The sequence below is a fragment of the Salvelinus fontinalis genome, chromosome 24, assembly GCF_029448725.1.
Source record: "Salvelinus fontinalis isolate EN_2023a chromosome 24, ASM2944872v1, whole genome shotgun sequence".
Lineage (NCBI taxonomy): Eukaryota > Metazoa > Chordata > Actinopteri > Salmoniformes > Salmonidae > Salvelinus > Salvelinus fontinalis.
In genome coordinates this window covers 20,966,117-20,992,026 of record NC_074688.1, presented here as the reverse complement: position 1 = coordinate 20,992,026, position 25,910 = coordinate 20,966,117, and the positions used below count along the sequence as shown (strand labels likewise).

Sequence of the window (25,910 nt, the reverse complement as noted above, 5' to 3'; positions counted from 1 at the left end):
GGTGCTGAGTCTATGTGTTGACCTTTAAAACCTGGCTGCAACTCAACCATCTGTCAGGGGGCTGGTATTGACAGTATGCAAGCACACTACTGTCTTGTATGGCATCTAAGTGAAAAAACATCATCTTAACTGTGAGTGATTCTATAAACTGACTTGGTAGAGTCCATTGTTAAAGTAGAACTCCATTGCATGGTTCAGTATTACTGGCCTCCATGGTCTGCTGAAAAGAAGTACATATACTCTCTATTGAGTGGATAAAAGCACCCTTAAATGAGTAGTATGTTTAGGCTGGCTGGAGAAGAAAGAGCAGAGTCAAATGAATAATGCAGCGTGATTGGTTGCTGTACCTGGAACTACAACACCTGGAATATTTCTGGCTAAAATGGATCTAAAGCCTCTGTTACTTTGTCCAGCATTTCCATTCAATATTATTTTTATTAGTAATAATAGCCAGAAATATTCCAGCTGTTTAAGTTCCAAGTACACCAACACCACTGCTTTTATCCATGAGGTGAACATTTGTATTTTATTAGAGACTTCTGAACTAGGGTTGTCATATTGTTAAGAAAACTGTTGACTGATTGTGTCAAAATACAGTCAACCTGACTCAAAATAATATTTGCTGGTGGAATACACTAAATTGTGTTTTTCTAGTAATGTGAGCTGGATAAAGCATCCATTCATCATGATGTCACATATTTTGTCCCACACATTTCATATACAGTATATCACCATAGAAAATGCAGTAGGCACACTCATAACACCTCTCCTCTGCTTATCAGTGAGACAGTAGGCACACTCATAACACCTCTCCTCTGCTTATCAGTGAGACAGTAGGCACACTCATAACACCTCTCCTCTGCTTATCAGTGAGACAGTAGGCACACTCATAACACCTCTCCTCTGCTTATCAGTGAGACAGTAGGCACACTCATAACACCTCTCCTCTGCTTATCAGTGAGACAGTTGGCACACTCATAACACCTCTCCTCTGCTTATCAGTGAGACAGTAGGCACACTCATAACACCTCTCCTCTGCTTATCAGTGAGACAGTAGGCACACTCATAACACCTCTCCTCTGCTTATCAGTGAGACAGTAGGCACACTCATAACACCTCTCCTCTGCTTATCAGTGAGACAGTAGGCAATACTTCGATTAAGCAGCACAATTAGATAATTCCAGTCGACTTGTTTGGCAGTCCTTGTATCAATGCCTAAAATACACTGCCTTGAAAATGCAGTCTTGCACTTGCCTGCACCAACTTGTGGCACTGATCCAAGTCTAGATAGAGAATAGAGTGACACCAAGCTATCATAAGCGGAAGGGAAAAGCATATTTTCTCAAAGCAGACAATGTTATATATGTTTTTGAGCAGTGAGATAAATGTGTTATCAGCATATTGTTTTTACTCTCTGTATCAAACTGCGGTACTGTATCAAACTGTCAAAGTTATCTAGTTGTTTACTCAGAGTATGCACCAGCAGAGACCACACGATACAAACCCCTTCATACTAGAAAATGTTTCAGATTACTTGACTATGCCTCACCAGCATATAAAATTAAATTCCCAATTGTACTGCCAATGCAGCAGCAGTATATTTTCAGCAGCCATTGTTAATGCCAATGGTGAGCCAACAGTAAGCTTTAAAGGTAACACCTCCCATTCACCTTGAAGAGCTGTCATGGTCCATAAAAGGTGAACAGATGACAGCCTGCTCCATTGTGCCCTCATCATGCTCTGAAACTCAATTAATTGACAGTACAAAGACATTAACAGCTCAGACTAGGAGCCAGGAGGACAAGTGTGGTCCCCATCCATCCCCCTTCATAAATCTGCCAGAATGCGTTGGGGCACAGAGGACACGCCACCAGCCAACCCACCATCCTGCCAGGTGGAGGTAAACACACTTAATGGTGCTGGCTGGAGAGGATGACAAACTGCTACTCTTTTGCTCTTTTCAAATGGTGGCTAATTTCACAAAATGAAAGCTGTAGCAGAAATACAGTATATGCAAATATATTACTGTACGATGTAAGCTATACTAGGTAACACTTGATTTGTTTTTAGGTTTGTATGTGGGCAAATTAAATCAATTCCCCCCCAAATAATGGATTTTTACCCATTCCCACAACAAGAAATCCATATGAGGGCTATGTTGCATATAAGATGCTAGACATCAAAGCTGTTCCCTGTTCCATTTTTACCCACATTTGAGTGACATCCATCTAGTGTGGTACATTGGACAATATGAATTTGTTCATTGAGTTAATTCATTGAGTTAATTTCACATGTCAAAGCCTGAACTATTTAAAGAGATTGCATCACTACTGGAACCATTAACACCATTACCTCAGGCATACTTTGTTTAACAATCTACAGTATGTCAAGTGGACTATCACTATAGTCAACATGGTTAATGACAAAAAAAACAATCATCTCTTTCGCTTTACAATGGCCTTCCAAGTGGGAATACTCGGATGTGCCTAGGTGATTTGCTAGACTTTCACAGATAAAGATTTCACCAGCTATGGAGCAGGAATATGACTAATAACCGTGTATGATCTTAATTAGTCTAAATCAGCATTTTAAATAGGGTGCTTCAACAAAGCATGACATTCAAAATAACTCTTCCCCATTGATTCCCCCATGGGATAATTTAGTGGCTCCTTTTCGAGTTTAGAGCTTGCTGATGAATAATTGTTGTCTATTCTTTATCCTGCATTTATCCCCCATTGAATGAATAATTAATATACAGAAAAATGCATTTCTATGGGAAATCATAGGTTGATCACGACTCAGGGGTGATCTAGCTATCATTGTTGATTCTGTATTAACCAGACAAATAGGAAATAAATGTACCAAACATAGGACATAAGCAGTGAGGATAGGACCTTGAATATGATAGAGAAGTATTGACATGAGAGTGAAGAACATCAAACATACTGAGACAATACTGTACAGTAGTTAAGAAGAGGTACTCCAGCAGTTTTTCATTCCGATTCTTTACAGATCTTTGTTCGACAACAATTCAGAGTTGACAACAACAATTCAGAGTTGACAACAACTTAAACTCTTGGTAGAGTTAAGGGGTGTATTTTAGTCTGTGCTGTAAACAGGTTCAATGGGTTCAGTAAACAGTTCTAGTGAAGCTGTATTAATGAGCAGTTGGAACTAGCTCTATGGCTGACAGTATCTAATAGCTCAACCTGTCTCAGAGCATTTTGTATTATTCTGTACTTAAATCTGAGACACTCCATTTAGTATGATATGTTATGTTTAGTCTGGTATGTATTCAATTGTGGATGTCCATCACCCATTTCGTATGGTATTGTATGTCCCGAATTACAATTTGTGTTATATGTTACGAATTTACAAAATGTACTATATGTTATGAATGTGATGTGTTACGAATTCTAGCTAGGTGGCTAGGTGGCTAATGTTAGCTAGCTGGCTAACATTAACTAGGCTAGGGCTTAGGGTTAGGGGTTAAGGTTAGGGTTAAGTTTAGGAGTTAGGTTAAAAGAGTTAAGGTTAGGGTTAGGGGGACATGCTAAGTAGTTGCAAAGTAGCTAAAAAGTAGTAAGTAGTTGAAAAGTTCCAAATTAGCTCAAATGCTAAAGTTGTCCCTGATGAGATTCAAACTTGCAAACTTTGGGTTGCTAGACATTCGCATTAGTTACCACCTACTTCCTTTATGACACTTCAAGAAGTTAGCATTCCATATTAATGTCATTGTGGTACCGTCATTTCTCTCAGTTGGTCTAAGCACCATCAAGAAGAATGATTTTGTCGAAATGTAATGGTTCTGAATTCGATGAGGTGGCAAATGGCACAGCTAGGAGTAATAGCACTGACCTCCAGAGGCTACTGTTTAATGGCTTTGAGATTAGAATGTCTGATGTGTTGGCAAGCTGTCAACCCAGCAATTATTGTACGTATGAAATCATGACTTTTGTACAGCACCACTGGAACAGCAAGCTCCATGTCAACTAGAAAGATGCATTCAATCAGAAGATAATAATGTTGAAGATGAACTCATGTACGTCACAGAATATAAAAAAATCACAATGGAAGCTAGTTTGTGTGATCCGCTAACCACGCTGAACTCTCAGAGGAAATCCTGAGGTAGATTTCCCATTCCCAAAGTGAACACTCAAACTCTCAGTTTCTTATTTGGAGAGTTTAATTTCTAAAAGTGGAAGAACTGCGCCACAAGCTTAGAGAGGACCTGCCGTAAACTTGCAGTAAGCTTCATGAAATTGTAAAGGGAATGAATACATGACCAAGAGTGTGTTTCAGTGGTTACTTGGAAGCGTGCTCCATTTCTGTGTGGGGGTGATGGGGTAATCTTGGACAGTTGTGTGGCAGCCGAAAGGGTTAATCGAGGTAAACGGCATGACCCAATGTTGCCACCACCAGTCAGTCACCATAACAACCAGCATCTATCCCGGGGCTTAAAACACATTGAAATTGTCTGAATATTTTAGCCTCATAATTACCAGACTGATTACCGCTGCGCTATCAAACTTTCATGTAAGCTTGTGAGATCATGCAGCTTGCCTGAGAACAATTAGGTGTGAGATACACCTCATCTAAGTATTCTGAGTTTTCCACTAACAAGCAGAGGCACAGGTGTGGCGACATGTCATGGGAATTAAAAATAATTACAAGAATGGAATATTCTGTTTTTATTGTGAGAGCTCTGGGGAGTAAGATATCCAATGTATTTACAGTATTATATACAGTATGACAAATATACTTGAGAAAACAACTATGATAGTAACAAGCATATCAAGGTTTATAGACATGGCTAGAAACATGATTGTAAGAGCATAGTTTCTCCTGCTGTGACAATCATGGAGAGTTTTTTATGTTTTCTTATTGCACTGCTTTTAGGAGATTTAAGCATGGGTATAATGATGAAATAGTAAACTGTGGCAAATACCGATAGCATAAGAGCTCTGGTTTAGACAGGGCTTTTCTCTGAAGCATTGATGGAACTCCCTGATACAGAAAATCATAACACTAACTATTCAATTCATCCAGCCAGATGTATCAACTACACATCCGGTCACTGCCAGGGAAGGATGCCTGAGATGGTTGGGATGCACCTCATTACCCATGTGGATGACATGGAAGCATCAGTGTACACAGATAGGAAAAATATATAATCATCACTACACTACATCCAAAATTCTAGCTGCCTCTGCTGAGTGAACCAGCCACCTCTAATCAAATACAATACCATTTACACAAAGCTGTAACAGAGAGGTCACTGTGTCTGTATGGTAGTAATTGTGCTGGTCAGGCAAGATATGATCTGTAAATCCAACATATAATACACAATCTAAAGAGGTGAGAAAATGTATGGAAATTCTAATTGAAAAGGACTTATGTTGTCCCTGGTGTTACAGTCAGTATTGCAAGACACTGCCAAAGTCGATAAGGCAGGATACCAAAAAAAAGTACCAGATGCATGGTAAAAAGAATGCTGAAACCTTAAAAGAAGCTAAATAATATTCCACTCTTCACGTGATGGCAATGGCATTTAATAAAGAGCAGAGTAAAGTTAACTCAGCATGCTTTCATCAATACAACTCCAGCAAACCTGGATTATTGTAACACCTATGTTAATACTAGCAAAGCATGTCAGTTATGCTTGAGCTGAAACCACTGCCTTTGATTTCGTATTTTCATTATGGCTGACAATGTAATTAACAAATTAACACTAATATACAATGCTCTCCGACATGGTGAATTACAAAAATGAATTATCCTACATCAAGCTGTCACTGACCACTGACTGCAGCTTATTAGAGTCACTGCTCGAAAAGTAATGCTATGGAAATTGTGCTGATGTTTATCATGGGTAAGTAGTCTTTATGGATGTTAATACTGGCTCAGTGCTGCAATATTACTCATTACCAGTTTTTATTGTATTTATTTTATTTAACTTTTTTTTAACTCAGTGAGTCAGTGAGAAAAACATCTTATTTCCAATGACGGCCTACCAAAAGGCAAAAGGCCTCCTGAGGGGAAGGGGGTTGGGGGAAAAAAAGATATAGGACAAAACACAAATCACGTCAAGAGAGACACCTCAACATTACATAAAGACAGTCCTAAGACAACAACATAGCATGGCAGCAACACATGACAACACAGCATGGTAGCAGCACAACATGGTAGCAGCACAAAACATGGTATAAACATTATTGGGCACAAACAATGGCACAAAGGGCAAGAAGGTAGAGACAACAATACATAATTCGAAGCAGCCACAACTGTCAGTAAGAGTGTCCATGATTGAGTCTTTGAATGAAGAGATGGAGATAAAACTGTTCAGTTTTACTGATTTTTGCAGCTCGTTCCAGTCGCTAGCTGCAGCGAACTGAAAAGAGGAGCGACACAGGGATGTGTGTGCTTTGGGGACCATTAACAGAATGTGACTGGCAGAACTGGTGTTGTACAGTATGTGGAGGATGAGGGCTGCAGTAGTATCTCACACTGCCCTAACCCATCTGGACAAGAGGAATACCTATGTAAGAATGCTGTTCATCGACTACCGCTCAGCATTTAACACCATAGTACCCTCCAGACTCGTCATTAAGTTTGAGACCCTGGGTCTCGACCCCGCCCTGTGCAACTGGGTCCTGGATTTCCTGTCGGGCCGCCCCCAGGTGGTGAGGGTAGGTAACAACATCTCCACCCCGCTGATCCTCAACACTTAGACCCCACAAGGGTGCGTTCTCAGCCCCCTCCTGTACTCCCTGTTCATCCACGACTGCATGGCCATGCACGCCTCCAACTCAATCATCAAGTTTGCAGACGACACTACAGTGGTAGGCTTGATTTTCAACAAAGACGAGACGGCCTACAGAGAGGAGGTGAGGGCCCTCGGAGTGTGGTGTCAGGACAATAACCTCACACTCAATGTCAACAAAACAAAGGAGATGATCGTGGACTTCAGGAAACAGCAAAGGGAGCACCCCCCTATCCACATCGACGGGACAGTAGTGGAGAGGGTGGAAAGTTTTAAGTTCCTCGGCGTACACATCACGGACAAACTGAAAAGGTCCACCCACACAGACAGCGTGGTGAAGAAGGCGCAGCACCGCCTCTTCAATCTCAGGAGGCTGAAGAAATTTGGCTTGTCACCAAAAACACTCACATTTTTACAGATGCACAATCGAGAGCATCCTGTCGGGCTGTATCACCGCCTCATACGGCAACTGCTCCGCCCATAGCCGTAAGGCTCTCCAGAGGGTAGTGAGGTCTACACAACGCATCTCCGGGGGCACACTACCTGCCCTCCAAGACAGCTACACCGTCCGATGTCACAGGAAGGCCTAAAAGATCATCAAGTACAACAACCACCCGAGCCACTGCCTGTTCACCCTGCTATCATCCAGAAGGTGAGGTCAGTACAGATGCATCAAAGCGGAAACCGAGAGACTGAAAAACAGCTTCAATCTCAAGGCCATCAGACTGTTAAACAGCCATAACTAACATTGAGTGGCTGCTGCCAACATACTGACTCAACTCTAGCCACTTTAATAATGGAAAAACGTATGTAATAAATGTATCACTAGCCACTTTAAACAATATCACTTTATATAATGTTTACATACCCTACATTACTCATTTCATATGTACATACTGCACTCTATACAATCTACTGCATCTTGTCATCTTGATGTAATAAATGTATCACTAGCCACTTTAAACAATGCCACTTTATATAATGTTTACATACCCTACATTACTCATCTCATATGTATAGACTGTACTCTATACCATCTACTGCATCTTGCCTTTGCCGTTCGGCCATCACTCATTCATATATTTTTATGTACATATTCTTATTCACACTTGTGTGTATAAGGTAGTTGTTGTGAAATTGTTAGGTTAGATTACTTGTTAGATATTACTGCATGTTCGGAACTAGAAGCACAAGCATTTCGCTACACTCGCATTAACATCTGCTAACCATGTGTATGTGACAAATAACATTTGATTTGATTTGAGATAAGGGGGAGTGAGGCCTAAGAGGGTTTTATAAATAAGCATCAACCAGTGGGTCTTATGACGGGTATACAGAGATGACCAGTTTACAGAGGAGTATAGAGTGCAGTGATGCGTCCTATAAGGAGGCCGAATGGTAAAGAACATCTAGCCACTCAAGAGCACCCTTACCTGCCAATCTATAAATTGTGTCTCCGTAATCTAGCATGGGTAGGATGGTCATCTGAATCAGGGTTAGTTTGGTTGCTGGGGTGAAAGAGGAGCGATTACGATAGAGGAAACCAAGTCTAGATTTAACCTTAGCCTGCAGCTTTGATATGTGCTGAGAGAAGAACAGTGTACCATCTAGCCATACTCCCAAGTACTTGTATGAGGTGACTATCTCAAGCTCTAAACCCTCAGAGGTAGTAATCACACCGGTGGAGAGAGGGGAATCGTTCTTACCAAACCACATGACCTTTGTTTTGGAGGTGTTCAGAACAAGGTTAAGGGCAAAGAAAGCTTTGTTGTAGAACATTTAACATAAAATCCGGGGAGGGGTCAGCTGAGTATAAGACTGTATACTCTGTATATAAATGGATGAGAAAGCTTCCTACTGCTGAGCTATGTTGTTGATGTAAATTGAGAAGAGTGTGGGGTCTAGGATCGAGCCTTGGGGTACTCCCTTTGTGACAGGCATTAGCTGAGAGAGCAGATGTTCTGACTTTATACACTGCACTCTTTGAGAGAGGAAGTTAGCACACCAGGGTAAAGACCCCTCAGAGACACCAATACTCCTTAGCCGGCCCACAAGAATGGAATGGTCTACCGTATCAAAAGCTTTGGCCAAGTCAATAAAAATAGAATCAAGGGCAATAGTGACATCATTTAGGACCTTTAAGGTTGCAGTGACACATCCATAACCTGAGCAGAAACCAGATTGCATACCAGAGAGTATACTATAGACATCAAGAAAGCCAGTCAGTTGATTATTGACAAGTTTTTCCAACACTTTTGATAAACAGGGCACAATAGAAATAGGCCTATAACAGTTAGTATCAGCTTGATCTCCCCCTTTAAATAAAGGATGCACCGTGGCTGCCTTCCAAGCAACGGGAACCTCCTCAGAGAGGAGAGACAGGTTAAAAAGGTCAGAGATAGGCTGGGTGATGATATTTTGCAACCTTAAAGAAGAAAGGGTCTAAACCATCTGACCCAGATGTTTTTTTGTGGTCAAGTTTAAGGAGCTCCTTTAGCACCTCTGACTCAGTGATCGCCTGCAAGGAGAAACTTTGTAGCAGGGCAGGGGGAAAAGAGTGAGGAGCATCGTGGCTAGTCGCATTAGAAGGGGTGGGAGATGAGGTAATGTTGGATGGGAAGGATGCATGGCTGAGTCAAATAGGAAACTGAGAATACATTCATGAGACAGGTGATCAATTGTACTGAGAGCCTTTTCCTGGGAAGCAGAGAGACTGTGCTATTGTTCTGATATTGGTGAGGCAAGAGAGAAGAAACAGATGAGATTATTACCAATACAGATGAATGAAGGAAACTACTGTGGATGGGATGGTGTGGTATAAATAAGCCTCCCTCAAACAAAATAGACCCATATCTATATATGACAATATCAGGTCTAAACATGAATGCACAGATTTTTAAAAATTGTTTTTATTTTTTATCAAAAGTTTAAACCTCACAGACAATTTACTAATGTTCACTGTTCCCAGATACTACAGAGCTGTACAGGCAGATGTTTTACCAAAAAACATAATACAAATCTATTGATTATTTCATCCAATCCTCCTCATCAAACTCACAAGTATTGTTCTCTGACTCAGCATGACGGTGTTACTTTCCTTGTTGAACTTTGAGAGGTACATGATACCATTTAACATATTTAGGAAATTCCAGTAACTGTTTATCTGACCCATGGTTAAATTAGTGCCTTATGACATTTTCCTCTTGGCAGTGAGAGACTGAATCCTCACTTCATTAACAGACTGACACCAAGGTTGCTGTGAATATTGTCATGGGTTGGGTCTTCAAGAATTTGTGCATTATTCCTATTTGACACAAGGGATCCTCTTTACTGACGCTTACTCATGTCTTGCTGATCTTTATGGTTGTATTGCTTACGTCTGTTTATCTTTAAAATAAGATACAAAATAAAGGAAAGGTTAAAAAAAATGTGGCTAAAAATAGCCAAAAAACAGGTCCTACAGATTATACAATGTATGACATTTAACAAGATAGACCTAGCTATTCTCTAGGGGTTTCAGCCTAGGTCCTGGTTTTCAATGGGACGTAAATCACGATAACCGATATTCTATCCACTACGAAAGGCTAAAGTCTGCTTTTACAACTCATTACGAAGAGTCTGAGCCCAATATCCCAGATCTGCCTATTAAGCTGGACATGGGTGAAAACATGAAACACAGTAGGTTTTCCTCCACTGCTCAGACCCCGGTGGATTACCAACTCACATACTTTGTCACCCTGGCTGGGAGAATTGGCACCTAGCAGGGGAAGGCAGTGCTGTGCAGCACGTCTTTTACGAAATCTACAGTTAATAATGAGAGGATCAATGGGGTCTAGATGAATGGAGAGAGTGACCCAGAGGAATGCAGGAGGAGGATGTTAACCATCAATGATGATTCAGTGGAATTCAATGAAAACCTAAAATAGAACAAATAAAAACCATCAAATGCAGAAGAAAAAAGGCTGAAAAAAAGAGACCAAACTTCACATAGCTCCAGATTGTAATGTCTATGCCTTGAATCTGCACTGTCTGCATGTTTCAGTGTATTTCCCATATGCATGTCGTCCAGCTGGCACTCAAGTCTGCATGAAGGAGGTGGCCATGCTTTTGCACTCACGTCAAAATGAATAATGTGAACTGGATGAGACGTATCAATGCATATTTGTCTTGATTTAAGTGCTAATGCATAGCAGTGATGTAAAGCCATCAAACTATATGTCATTTTTGACCTCAGCCAGTGCCAATGATATGACACATGAATACAGCCAACTGTTGTCTGTGCCCTTCAAATGCATCTGATGAATTATTAGAGAGGATATGAGAGTAAAAAAATGGCTCTATTTTATGGACTGTTTGCAGGGCTATGAAGGAACACATAAGAAATCTAAACTGGTAACTCAGACGTTCTAACACACAGAGAGAGGAGAGAGAGAGAGAGAGAAAGAAATTCCTCTAATGCAACGCCAGATCTCAATATGTTTCCAGCAGACTTCTAAGCAGAACAAAAGTATGTCTAGACATGCAAGGCAGCTTTGTTTGAATCCAGCCCTAAATCAAATGAGGTAATTATCCTCTTAGTTATTTGTCCACTTTACGCCTCATTTCAAGTAATCCCTTTGCTTCAGTCACACTTCTGTTTAATAATCTATGAGATTATTCCTGCTCGTTATGACGAATGTTTTAAAGTAAACTGTTCCAAGTAAAGTATTCAATTAGAGACCTCTATGTTTAACATAACATATCATTATTTCTACCAGAAAAGATGGTTATCAAAATGTGACAGAATCATTGAGTGCTCTCTGATCTTAGAAGTATCTATTTGATGCAATGAAGGGGTCATTTGTTCACTCAAGAGCTACCATTGTTTAGTAGTTCAATGTAACTTTTTCAACAATTCAACCTCAGGCTCTTTACAAATCTAAAGCTAAATTGGTGATCTTGTGTATTTTCCATTGACTTGAACAGTACTAGAATTCAAACAGACCCAAAATGTGCAACTACAATCATTCCCCATCTCTCCATCTAACATTCCCCATCTCTCCCCTACCTACCGCACCATTATGTTCCATGTACACAACCTTAATCAGACTTGTTCCCCTCTTGGGGCAGAGATCATTATACTGTATTCTTACACATCACTGGCTATTATTGCTCAGGGACTGATAGAAATGAGAAGGCGAGGAAGGTGCAGGGACAACGTCTTTTTCCACAGTAGGTGTGTGCCTATTCAGGCAGTGGCAACCAGCAGCATCATCATTTTGCTTGACAACAGACGATTGATAAAAGGTGCAGGTGGATGCAGACTCTAGAGGAAAGTGCTCACCATAGGGTGCTCTCCTCAGCAAAACTTCCATTTATTACACTACATCACCTAATTTATGTAATCGAAGGTTAGTAACCAAACATGCATCTCTTGCCAAATGAGAAAATGAACTGAATAGGGCAATGAACCAACAGAAAATCCCTCAAAGGTGACTGATAACATATCGATGAAGTGATGATAAACTACCACTAGCCTGTAGTATGATGACATAGTGATCTGACACTGAACTTGTGCTCATTCATTTTAAACACATAGTACAGTAGTTCCATTCACACCCATTCAACCAAGCACATTCAAAGCATTACAGTACAGCATGTACAATACATGTATGTATACTGTAGACATAAGCTTCGCTAAAGCAAGGTAGGAAACATACATTACCTCAGAGCACAAAAGGGCAGTAGCTGGGTTAGAACCAAGGATCATGCCATCTGTCAAACAGTTGGGCTGCATGGGAAGTGGGACCAATTCACTCCTCTGCTCTCCTCTCTTCCTGTTCTTTCCGCTCCGCTTCACTACACTACAGAACAGAGAGCAGCTCCACTCCAAGTGAAGGGAATCCTCTGTCTGAAGCCCATTTAAATTCACACAAAAGAACCTTTCCTGGGAATTGTGACGTGTTAAGACGTCCCTTGGTTTCTCTCTGCTTCGCTCTCTTGCTTTTGATTTGCTCTCTTTCTCTCACTCTCACTCTTGCTCTTGCTCTCTCTCGCTTGCTTTTGATTAGCTCTCTCTCTTGCTCTCTCTCTCTTACTTTATATTTGCTCTCTCTCTCTCTTGCGCCCTCTCCCCTACTCTGTTCTTCCTACTGCTCCCTCTCCCCCACTCACTGGTGTTCTTTCTCCTCCACTCCCTCTTACACAGAAGCACAAGCGTACACATACACACACACACACACATACACAAACACACACACATCCACACTGTTGCGTGCAAGTTAGCCCCTGTCAGTGCACAGTGAAGCGTATGTAGAAAATACAGAAGTGCACTCTACACACCTCTCTGAACTTCTATGGAGGTCTTATACACTGTAGACTACTAAATAAACCACAATTCTTATGCCTGAAATCTATTTCATCATTACATGGCTCACCTATTCCAGATGATGGTTTTAGCACCTGAATATATTCAAATCTGGACTAAACCCGTTAAGTAACAATGCTATTAGTATCACTGTATGGGACTCAGTAATAGGGGAGACCTAAGCTGTGACTTAGTATTAGGTGTAATGAATAAAAGAACCAGCTACCCAGAATGAGTCATCATGACTGATACATTTGCATGTCCCTCCATTGTCATGTGTAAATTGGAGTCAAAAGTATGTGGACACCCCTTCAAATTAGTGGATTCAGCAATTTCAGCCACACCAGTTGTTGAAAGGTGTATACAATTGAGCACACAGCCATGGCAATAGAAACATTGGCAGTAGAATGGCTTACTGAAGAGCTCAGTGACTTTCAATGTGGCACCGTCATGGGGTGCCACCTTTCCAACAAGTCATTTGGTCAAATTTTTGCCCTGCTAGAGCTGCCTCGGTCAACTGTAAGTGCTGATATTGTGAAGTGGAAATGGCTAGGAGCTACAACGGCTTAGCCACAAAGTAGTAGTCCACAAAAGTTCACCAAACGGGACTGCCGAGTGCTAAAGCGCGTAGCATGTAAAAATCGTCAGTCCTCGGTTGTAACACTCACCTCGGAGTTCCCAACTGCCTCTGAAAGCAACGTCAGCACAATAACTGTTCATCGGGAGCTTCATGAAATGAGTTTCCATGGCCGAGCAGCTGCACACAAGCCTTGGATCACCATGCAATAACAAGCACAGGTTGGAGTAATGTAAAGCTCGCCGCCATTGGACTCTGGAGAAGTGGAAACGTGTTCTCTGGAGTGATGAATCACGCTTCACCATCTGGGTTTGGCGGATGACAGGAGAATGCTACCTGCCCCAATGCATAGTGCCAAATGTAAAGTTTGGTGGAGGAGGAATAATGGTCTGGGACTGTTTTTCATGGTTCCCCACGGACCTCCCGGTTGCGGCCGGCTGCGACAGAGCCTGGGCACGAACCCAGCCCAGCCTGGGCGCGAACCCAGAGACTCTGGTGGCGCAGCTAGCACTGCGATGCAGTGCCCTAGACCACTGCGCCACCAGTCTCTGGGTTCGCGCCCAGGCTGGGCTGGGTTCGTGCCCAGGCTCTGTCGCAGCCGGCCGCAACCGGGAGGTCCGTGGGGCGACGCACAATTGGCATAGCGTCGTCCGGGCTAGGGAGGGTTTGGCCGGTAGGGATATCCTTGTCGCAGTATGTAAAATGTAATAAAAATGTATGCACTCTACTGTAAGTCGCTCTGGATAAGAGCGTCTGCTAAATGACTAAAATGTAAATGTAAATGTAAATGGTTCGGGCTAGGCCCCTTAGTTCCAGTGAAGGGAAATCTTAACGCTACAGCATACAATGATAATGTAGACGATTCTGTGCTTCCAACTTTGTGGCAACAGCGAGGTGAATACAGAAATTGTTTGTCGAGATCAGTGTGGAAGAACTTAACTGGCCTGTACAGAGCCCTAACCTCAACCCCATCAAACACCATTGGGATGAATAGGAACGCAGACTGCAAGCCAGGCCTAATCACACAAAATCAGTGCCCGACCTCACTAATGCTCTTGTGGCTAAATGGAAGCAAGTCCCCGCAACAATGTTCCAAAATCTAATGGAAAGCCTTCTGTTATAGCAGGAAAGAGAGACCAACTCCATTATTTTGGAATTAGATTTTCGACAAGCAGGTGTCCACATACTTTTGCTAATGTAGTGTATGTGTTTATGTGTGTGGATGTATATGATGTGCGTGATGTATTTTTGAAGGGATGCTCCAGTAATGTTATATTTTGAGACTGGACCAATAATGCATAACAGAAGAAAACAGGGGGGGTTTATTTAATCAGTCTTGGTGGAAGCTCACCCCCAACCACATCCCCACTCCTTAAGGGGATAACAGTGGGAGAGAGAGGGAGGAGATAGGAGTGAGAGAGGGAGGGAAAGAGCTAAGAGCTAAAAATAGCTCTGGGGGTGAGCTGAGCTGTCTAGAGGTTGGTGGGAAGGGGTCTGCTGTCAGCTAAGACCATAAAGGTGTTCCACCTCAAAATGCACAAGAAAGAGGATTTCGACACTCAGATTGTTCTGAAATGGTTTCTGTAGTTAGAAACAGATAACATCAGGATTCCTGAAACATTATTTTGTTGAAAGATCATTTGAACTCTGAGAAATTAAAGTCATTGATTGCACCCAAATTGCCCATTTCAAATTATAGGATTCATATAATGTTCAATAAATATAGTACCCAACATCCGAATTTGGACCGAACCTCTTCTTAACAATGTTTAAGTTGAGGAATACAAATAATGGGTCAAAAGCCACCCCCAGACACTCCCCAAAACCAAGCCCACCCCAACAGTCAGTGCTATCCAGAAGCCTTGGGATGTCCCTACCCTTAACCCTAACCCTTACCTACCCCTAACTTTAACCCTTACCTTAACCCTTTTAAATTTCTACTTCACGGAAGTCCCACGGATACCGGATAGCACGGACCCCACCCCAATGGCCAGTATACAGCATCAGCTTTCTTTGAAAAATGTTCACACACGTTCTCCTCTTAAGTACTGTGTATCTCTATGAAGCTACCAGTATTCCCAAACTCAATGGTAAGGATGAGACCTAGAACATGTTGTGTATAGCAGTGATGACCATACACACAGTCATAGAGCAATACCTCATGTAATACTGAAAAACACCAAAAGATTCACATCAGAAATCTTTCACAAATCAGTTAACCAAATAGCTTTGTTGTTCCTCTGGCATTATGTAATTGAAGGCTTATTTAAGAAGGCAGCAGAGTAGCTATCACTGTCACACTTTTCCATTGAACTCCCCTAGGGTAGGGGTACACACTGCATGTATTGTATTGCTTGGATGAATCACAGTGTCCCCACACAAATATGCTCTGCTCTCTGAAGGTAATCTCGCTAAGATACAACACACACCAGTCTATTTAGATCTGACCTAAGACAAAGTATGTGTTATTACCGCAACTGAGAGACGATCACAACAAGATAAAAAAACTGAAAAATAGCTGGACCTCCTAAATGTGATAGCTGCCTCAACATAGTTTCAAGAATTAAACATGTCAAAATCTCTATGATTAACATTCCTGAGTGGAAGAAGTTAAGCTGAAACACAGACTGCTTTGTGATTCAAATTTAATTACTGCAGGTCTAATCTTTGGATTAAACATAGTTGGGTCCGTCTCAGGCAGAGACAAATGTTATCTTTGAGGTACCATCAATCATGCTGCCAGCAAGCAAAACAGAGAGTCCAAAAACAATCTAGATAATTAGGATACTTCAATCCAAAGGATGGTCATGGGATATCAACAAAATACAACTCTAATTGGCCTACATGTATATTATCTTTATTATTAACATTTATTTATTCAGGGAAGCCCAGTTGAGACCAGGGTCTCATTCCCAATGGTGCTGTCATGACGTTGCCCTGTTGGGTGAGGTTTATGATCCCCCCCCCCCCCCCATAAGTACCATTAACCCTTTTCTCTCCACTCTACAGAATGGACTCTTGGAAAGTCCTTTGTTAGTATGGCAACATAAAAAGGTTGGGGGAAAGAACAATATTTCTGTAATCCAAACAGTTGAAAGTATCCGTTGGTACTTAAAGAATATGATGTCAGATCAGTTGGTACCTGGGACATTATATCTGATGATTGGATGACATAAATTGTATCTTGGAAAGTCTACACATTATAGTAGAATTGGAATTGCTGTGCAATATAAATGTTTAAAAATGAAAATTTTTAGCTTCTAAATGAGAGAATTGTTTTCATAAAGTAAACTATGCTCACTCAGTGTCCCAAGTGAACAGACTTTGGTTGAGAACTATGAAACACGCCCTTCTCTCCCCCACTACAAAAGCCCATTGATGGAAGTCAAACTTTAGTTCCCGATGATGTGAGGACTGGTGTCCATACGTTTAAAAGGGCTAATTTCAACTACAACCTAACGAAATTAACATTTAGTTCAAAAATATTAGGACTGTTGTCCTAACGTTTAAAAGGGAGAATTTCAACGTGGAGGTGACGATCACCACGCTGGAATGGTGAATTTCGACTAGACCAGCCAGAATACACCACGAGCTGAGTATGGCAACTTGGTATGAACTTAGAACTCTTATTCACTGGAGAAGTGATGCATCCTATACGTCGAGTTATCAGCAGCAGCTGTAAACGTACGTGGCCTAGGAAAGGACAGACAATCTTCTGAGAACGACAGGGTACTACAACGTATCCGCTTTATGACAATACAACCAGACAGATTCGACAAGGGACAAGGGCGATCTCTGCTGGGAAAACCAGTCTTCCATCTTCGACCCATCTATCGAAGCGCAGCTCAGTGTAACATATATATCTTGCATTTTCCTTTTCCAAATGGGCGGTTATTACAATGCATAAGATTCTGTATTTATGGTAGCATAGCTTCTCAAGGTCTGATAGAGACCCAATCCCCTTTTGTCCCTCAGTCTTCCCGCTTTTTCATTCAAACCCAACTCCCTTTCTTTGTGTAACCAGCCGTCATATAGGTTTCGTCCGCTTAGGACTTTTTCTTTTATGACAGGATTAGTAATCGATGTATGATCCATCCTGTTTATATGTAATTCTGTGTGATTATTTAGGTATTTAGTAAATAAATAATTAAGCACATTTTTGTATTGCTGATTCAACTTGTTAGCCAGGGTTCGTGAAGATAACCAAGAATTGTACGACGTTCAGATGAGACTAAATAAGGTGACGATTAATAATTGACTGCTATTGATATAAAAGATCTTCAAGAGTGGATTCGGGAAATAGCCGCTCTATATAAACTAATACTTCCGTGGAGCCCCAGGTGTCACGCCCTGGCCTTAGTATTATTGGTTTTCTTTATTATTTTAGTTAGGTCAGGGTGTGACATGGGTAATGTTTATGTTTTGTTGGTTTTGGGTGTTTATTTGGTAAAGGGGTTATGGGGTGTAGTAGATGGTTTTGTGTTGAGTGTATATGTCTAGAGTTGTCTATGTTGGTTAGTTATCTAGGAGAGTCTATGGTTGCCTGAATGAGTTCCCAATTAGAGACAGCTGATTTCGGTTGTCTCTGATTGGGAGCCTTATTTAGGGTAGCCATAGGCTCTCATTGGTTGTGGGTAATTGTCTATGTAAGAACGTTAGTAGCCTGTATGTTTGTGCACAACGTTTGTAGCTTCACGGTCGTTTTGTTATTTTGTTGTTTTGTTAAAGTGTTTTTGTGTCGTGTTCATCTTCGTCTTTTAAATAAAAAAAGAGAAGATGTATTCATATCCAGCTGCGCCTTGGTCCTCATTCTCTCCAGTACACGATCGTGACAGAATTACCCACCATAGGACCAAGCGGCATGACCAGCGGCAACAGGAGCAATACAAGGATTTATGGACATGGGAGGAAATTTTAGACCGGGAGGTACCAGGAGAATATAACCGCCCCAAAGCTGAGCTGGAGGCAGCGAAAGCAGAGAGGCGGCGATATGAGGAGCTAGCTCGGAGGCAGGAAAAGGAACCTACAAAGGATCTGGGTTACACTACGTGGGAGGAGATCGACAGGTGGGCGATCAACCCAGGGAGAGTGCCGGAGCCCGCCTGGGATTCTCTGGCGCAGTGCGAGGAGGGATACCGGCGAATGGAGGCAGCACGACGAAGCGGTAGGAAGCCTGTGGGAAAACCCAAAAAATTTCTTTGGGGGGGGCTTAAAGGGAGAGTGGCGAAGTCAGGTAGGAAACCTGCGCCTACTCCCTGTAATTACCGTGGAGAGCGAGAGTACGGGCAGACACCGTGTTACGCAGTAGAGCGCACGGTGTCTCCTGTACGTGTGCATAGCCCGGTGCGGGTTATTCCACCTCCCCGCACTGGCAGGGCTAGATTGAGTATTGAGCCGGATGTCATGAAGCCGGCCCTACATATCTGGCCACCAGTGCGTCTCCTCGGGCCGGTTTACATGGCACCAGCCTTACGCATGGTGTCCCCGGTTCGCCTACATAGCCCGGTGCGGGTTATTCCACCTCCCCGCACTGGTCGGGCAACGGGGAGCATTCAACCAGGTAAGGTTGGTCAGGCTCAATGCTCAAGGGAGCCAATACGCCTGCACGGTCCGGTATTTCCGGCGCCACCTCCCCGCCCCAGTTCAGTGCCACCAGTGCCTACACCACGTAACAGGCTTCCAGTGTGTCTCCAGAGCCCTGTTCCTCCTCCACGCACTCGTCCTATGGTGCGTGTCTCCAGCCCGGTATCACCAATTCCGGCACCACGCACTAAGCCTTTTGTGCGTCTCCAGAGTCCTGTGCATCCTGTTGCTGCTCCCCGCATTAGCCCTGAGATGCGTGTCCCCAGTCCGGTACCACCAGTTCCGGCCCCACGCACTAGGCCTAATGTGCGTCCCCAGGGTCCAGTATGCCCTGTTCCTGCTCCCCGCACTAGCCCTGAGATGCGTGTCCCCAGCCCGGTGCCACCAGTCCCGGCACCACGCACCAGGCCTACAGTGCGCCTCAGTCGGCAGGAGTCTGCCGTCTGCACAGCGATGACTGAACTGCTCGTCTCCCCAGCGCCATCTGAGCCATCCGTCTCCCCAGCGCCATCTGAGCCATCCGTCTCCCCAGCGCCATCTGAGCCATCCGTCTGCAATGAGCCTGCAAAGCCGCCCGTCTGCCATGAGCCTGCAAAGCCGCCCGTCTGCCATGAGCCCACTGAGCCGTCCGCCAGACAGGAGCCGCTAGAGCCGCCAGCCAGACAGGAGCCGCTAGAGCCGTCCGTCAGACAGGATCTGCCAGAGCCGCCAACCAGACAGGATCTGCCAGAGCCGCCAACCAGACAGGATCTGCCAGAGCCGCCAACCAGACAGGAGCAGCCAGATCAGTCAGCCAGCCATGAGCAGCCAGATCCGTCAGCTAGCCATGAGCAGCCAGATCCGTCAGCTAGCCATGAGCAGCCAGATCCGTCAGCTAGCCATGAGCAGCCAGATCCGTCAGCTAGCCATGAGCAGCCAGATCCGTCAGCCAGCCATGGGCCATCCCTCAGTCCGGAGCTGCAGTCCCTATGTCCGGAGCTGCAGTCCCTCAGTCCGGAGCTGCCATTCCTCAGTCCGGAGCTGCCCCTTACCCTGGTGCTGCCCCTTACCCTGGTGCTGCCCCTTACCCTGGTACTGCCCCTGACCCTAGTACTGTCCCTGACCCTAGTACTGCCCCTGACCCTGGTACTGCCTCTTACCCTGGTACTGCCCCTTAGTCCGGAACTGCCCCTGAATGCAATGGGGTTAAGGTGGAGGGGGGTCGTTTGGAGGAAGCCTAGGAGGTGTTTAGGTACTGTGGTGACGTGGGGACCGCGACCAGAGCCGGAGCCGCCACCGTGGATGGAAGCCCACCCAGACCCTCCCCTAGACTGTGTATGGTGCGCCCGGAGTTCGCGCCTCAAGGGGAGGGTTATGTCACGCCCTGGCCTTAGTATTATTGGTTTTCTTTATTATTTTAGTTAGGTCAGGGTGTGACATGGGTAATGTTTATGTTTTGTTGGTTTTGGGTGTTTATTTGGTAAAGGGGTTATGGGGTGTAGTAGATGGTTTTGTGTTGAGTGTATATGTCTAGAGTTGTCTATGTTGGTTAGTTATCTAGGAGAGTCTATGGTTGCCTGAATGAGTTCCCAATTAGAGACAGCTGATTTCGGTTGTCTCTGATTGGGAGCCTTATTTAGGGTAGCCATAGGCTCTCATTGGTTGTGGGTAATTGTCTATGTAAGAACGTTAGTAGCCTGTATGTTTGTGCACAACGTTTGTAGCTTCACGGTCGTTTTGTTGTTTTGTTAAAGTGTTTTTGTGTCGTGTTCATCTTCGTCTTTTAAATAAAAAAAGAGAAGATGTATTCATATCCAGCTGCGCCTTGGTCCTCATTCTCTCCAGTACACGATCGTGACACCAGGTTATTAATGAGTTAATTGTTGCATGGTTTAATTCAATCACGTAATCAATCAAACGTTAGGTAATCGATTTGATAAAATAGTATGTATGTCGTATAATTTAATCAGTCAGAGACACAACAGTGCCCCGACTACAACCAGGAAGAAAAATGTACAAGAAGAATAAAATCAACCACAAGGCACAACCTCAACACCACCATTTCGACAAATAAAGCACTACAATCAAATCGACACAACTGCAATCCTCAATTAATTAATTCAACACCAGAGTCCTAAACTGCCCTAGCAGCACCAGGGAATCAAGTTGCATGGAATTTTGTAGGTTATTCTAACAATGGGGGGCACTAAAACTAAAGGAGGGTTTACCTAAATTGGTCAAGACCAGAGGGACCTCAAAAGCTAACCGTAACTCATTATTTTATACATTAGCAACTAAGTTAGGTAAGTTGGAAGCTTCTGTAGTAGAGCTTTGTGAACAAAAAGGGAATAATTAAGTGATCTACGGGACTTTAATAAGGACTAGACAACCTTTTGATACAGGATGCAGTGGTTAGCACTGTCACCTATGGTAAAGCAAAGGGCGCTATGGCAAACGGTTTCCCAAACTTGGTCCTGGGCCCCCCCTGGGTGCACGTTTTTGTTTTAGCCCAAGCACTACGCAGCTGATTCAAATAACCAACTCATTATCCAGCTTTGATTATTAGAATCAGCTGTGTAGTGCTAGGGCAGAAAAAATAAACGTGCACCCGGGGTGGCCCCCAGGACCGAGTTTGGGAAACCCTGCTATGGTAGATGGCATCTAAAGGTTTAAGAGTAGTGGCTTCTGCAATATAGTAAATGGTGTCACCATAGTCAAGAACTGTCAAGGAAGTTGACTGTACAATCTGCCTGCTTCTATTTAGGGAGATGTAAGATATATTTCTAAGAAAGAAGCCCACTTTAAATGTAGCTTTTTAACTAGCTCATCCATGTTTTTTTAACATTACGTTTTTGTCAATCCAAATGTCCAGATATTTTTAGGCGGGAACCCGATTGATGGAAGAAACATCCATTTAATAAATATGTAGTTCATCTTAAGAGAATTAGAGAACAACATATACAGTATTTAGTCTTGCCTGCATTACGTAAACGTTTTAAACCAATCAGCGCTTTCTGTAAGGCAACAAAGTCATATTGCAGCTCTAACATAGCCTGGTCAACAGTTGGGGGAATGGCATACATAACAGTTTCGTCTGCACATAGCCGCGGGGTGTAGGGGTGCTGAAGGTGCTGCAGCACCTCCTGAAAAATCAGATTTTTTTTTTTATAAACAAATGTAGTGCACTGGGCCTTTACTAGCAGACCAATATAGCTGTCTGTAGTGTGGGCAATTTAGTTTTTTGTGAGAAAAAAAAATTCCCCCCACAAAAGTAGTGCACTGGGCCTTTACTAGTTCTGTATTCGCGGACCGATATAGCCGTCTGTAACACAGACAAATATATTTTTCTGATCAATTTAACACCATCTAAAACAAGCATCGAAGGTGAAACGGTGCTATGTCCAAGTCTAAAATTGGATTGGTGCACATTTAGAATAGAGTGAGAAGTTCTTAGCTGACAGATGGCCAGAGATTCTAAAACTTTGGAAAGGCAAGATAATTTGGAGACTGGACAGTAGTTATCTAAGTCAGAAGGATCTCCTCCTTTATGTAGCCGCTTTCCAGATCTTAGGGATAACACCAGAAACAATTGTCAAGTAAAAAATATAGGTCAATAGTTCTACAATAGGTGGTGCAGGGAGCTGCAGTAAGAAGGGATTAAGTGAATCAGCCCGTCGATTAAAAAAAAATCAATCTTTAGCAAAGCACTTAGTACATCATAGACATCAAATGGTAGTGGTGTAAAGTACTTAAGTAAACATACTTTAAAGTACTACTTGAGTCATTTTTTTGGGTATCTATACTTTACTATTTATATTTTTGGCAACTTTTACTTCACTACATTCCTAAAGAAAATAATGTACTTTTTACTCCATACATTTACCCTGGCACCAAAACGTACTCATTACATTTTGAATGCTTAGCAAGACAGGAAAATGGTCCAATTCACGCACTTGTCAAGACAACATGCCTGGTCATCTCTACTGCCTCTGATCTGTCGGACTCACAAAACACAAATTCTTCATTTTTAAATGATCTTTGAGTGTTGGAGCGTGCCCCTGGCTATCTGTAAAGTAAAAAAACAAAAAAATGGTACAGTCTGGTTTGCTTAATATAAGGAATTTGAAATTATTTATACTTTTACTTTTGATACTTGAGTATATTTTAGACTTTTACTCAAGTAGTATTTTACTGGGTGACTTTTCACTTTTACTTGAGTAATTTTCTATTAAGGTATCTTTACTTTTACTCAAGTATGACAATTGGATACTTTCCCCACCACTGCCAAATGGTTGAAATGATTCCGTAAGTGCATAATTCTTTACAATCTGTTCTGAGGTGACTAGAGCACTATCTCTAGTAGAATTATAGTACTTTTCAGAGAATATCCTTTCAAATAGGTGGCCAGCTGAAGAACAATGGCTATTAAAAGCACCACAAATGTGAATTTTGTCTAGTATGGGACCAGTGGCTGTCAAAACCTGCTGGGGCAACAAAGGGATGGAGTTTTGTTTAAAATATTTGACCACTTTCTAGAAGTTAGCTGGATTACCAAACTTCTCCAATCTATTGAGACTTTCTAACACAGTTTAATGTCTACATACACTGTACCCTCACTTACCACCTGCAATACATTCTATGGAAGTTGATTTCTGCCTGGAGATGGGTAGAGACATCTATAGGCACCATTATTGCCGGTCTTATCAAATTCATGACGATGTTTTACATAGAACAGAGTTTTCTGGCAGAGTTGCTATGGAGACTTTACAGTAAGGAACAGATTGTCTGTATGAGCATGTTTCCTTTCCTGTAAAGCTGGTGGGTAGTAGTTACCAGTAACGAGAGAGTGATAGAATGCACCAGGTCAAAGTGCATTGCTATAATATGCCCCATTAACTACATCTCTTCACAGACACAGCGGAGGATACTGTCATGTGTAACAGTACCGCCCATTCAAATTAATTGAGCTCCCTGTAAGCATGGATTCTATAGAACTTTCATGACTTTTGACACATGCAGTTAGAACCAGGTGCTGGTGCCTTTCATTCTACCTTTTCTATTCACACTACAAAGTGAGTTTTAATAGGAAGAAGTAAATGTGTTTTCTGCAGCTGTTAATTCTGATAAGAAGTCCATAGAGAGCAACTTCGACTGAAGTGTTGTGTTCAACTGTGTAAATATACAACATGGGAAATCTAGCCAATTATTGTTGGAATTGTTTCCATCAAGGGATTTAACAAAGTACAATGTCTTATATTAGACAAACCAATCTCTACTGTAAATCACATAACCCCATGTTGTTACCCACAAGTAGATGCCTGCTAGGTCATCATATCAAGATCACCTCCAGTACACCATAGTGTATTCTATTCCACATGAGCAGGCTCATACATTACTCTGGAGAGCCTAGTGTTGTGTAACGTGCTGTCTCAAGTGCACCTCAGACTGTCCTGCTGGATATTTCATGTCTCTTCCAGAGTGAGAGGAGCCTACAGGTTCATCTCTCCATGATTAACACCCAATTATCTTACGATACCTGCATTTTACCATGACCACCTTAACAGGAACAGTAGATGTCAGTTTGACCCTACACACCGCACATTACATCGCACTGTGTGTCTTAAACTATTTACTACCAAAAATCCCTCCATAAAGGCAAGAGTCATTATCTCTAATAATAATGCCATTGTACTTTTGGGAGACAAATAATTGCCGTTCTTGATTACTGATAATGAAATAAGTGTGAGTCATTATGGAAATAGTGTCAATGAATGAGACTTTACAGGCATAAACAGGAAGCTGGGAAATTAAGTTGTATGCATTTGAATACATAATGGATCTAACTAAGCCTCTACTTTACCCTATGCATACTGACATGATATTAAACACCTCCCAGAAATTGTGATGCACATTTCACTTGATTTTAACGTACCAAGGACACATTCCCCACCTCAAGAGAATAAAGCTCTAAAATGTCCATGCCAGTCATAATCACAGTGAGATGGTACAGGAGAGTGTGAAGCCCTGGGGTACTATAGCAGTAGGGTCTGTGCAGAATGGAAGACAGATAAATGACCACATTACCTCATGTTAATAGCCTGTCTTAGAATGTTTGATTGGTCCTAGAGAGCCCACTCATCACTTCAAGGTTATTACGCTGACTCTGGTAAAACCCTCTATTAATCTCTCATGTTCTACAGTATACATTCAAATGCATTGAGACCATAGACCATAGAGAATGAAAGAGGACTCTTCTTAGTATCTGTCCCGTTATGACGTCTGTGAGCGCACGGGCAGTGCCATTGAGGCCATCTCCATTTTCTTTTGTAAATGTTCTTCTGCTACTTCTATGAGTTAGTAAACAAACTGAAAGGGTGCACACTGGAAACTGGAGTGTGTTATTCTAACAGGTATAAAGCCAAGGTTGGCAACCAGCAGTTATAGAATGTTTGCTCACAAGCATAATTCATTGGCTGACCCCTCCTGATAACCCGGATGGAATTATGTGATCCTTTCTTATCCCATAGGACAGGGATCATCAACTAGATTCAGCAACGGGCCAATTTTTTCTTGAGCTGATGGTCGGGAGGCCGGAACATAATTACAAATAATTTGTAGACTGCAAATTGACCGCAAGAAGCCCAAACATAATCATTTCAAAC

The 25,910-nt window shown here is 42.5% G+C and overlaps 1 protein-coding gene across 5 annotated transcripts in view; it reads right to left on the bottom strand.

The window, feature by feature from the left end:
* Positions 1-12,840, bottom strand: part of LOC129822122 (protein Aster-B-like) — a 172,453-nt gene extending 159,613 nt beyond the window's left edge. For 3 of the 5 annotated variants that reach the window (XM_055880085.1, XM_055880086.1, XM_055880088.1), the window contains exon 1: positions 12,468-12,839. The gene's annotated coding sequence lies outside the window, so the exon portion shown is untranslated. Of the gene's footprint in view, positions 1-12,467 lie in introns of all 5 variants that reach the window. The other 2 variants (XM_055880087.1, XM_055880089.1) reach the window with 1 other exon arrangement.
* Between the last annotated feature and the right edge of the window lie 13,070 nt (positions 12,841-25,910).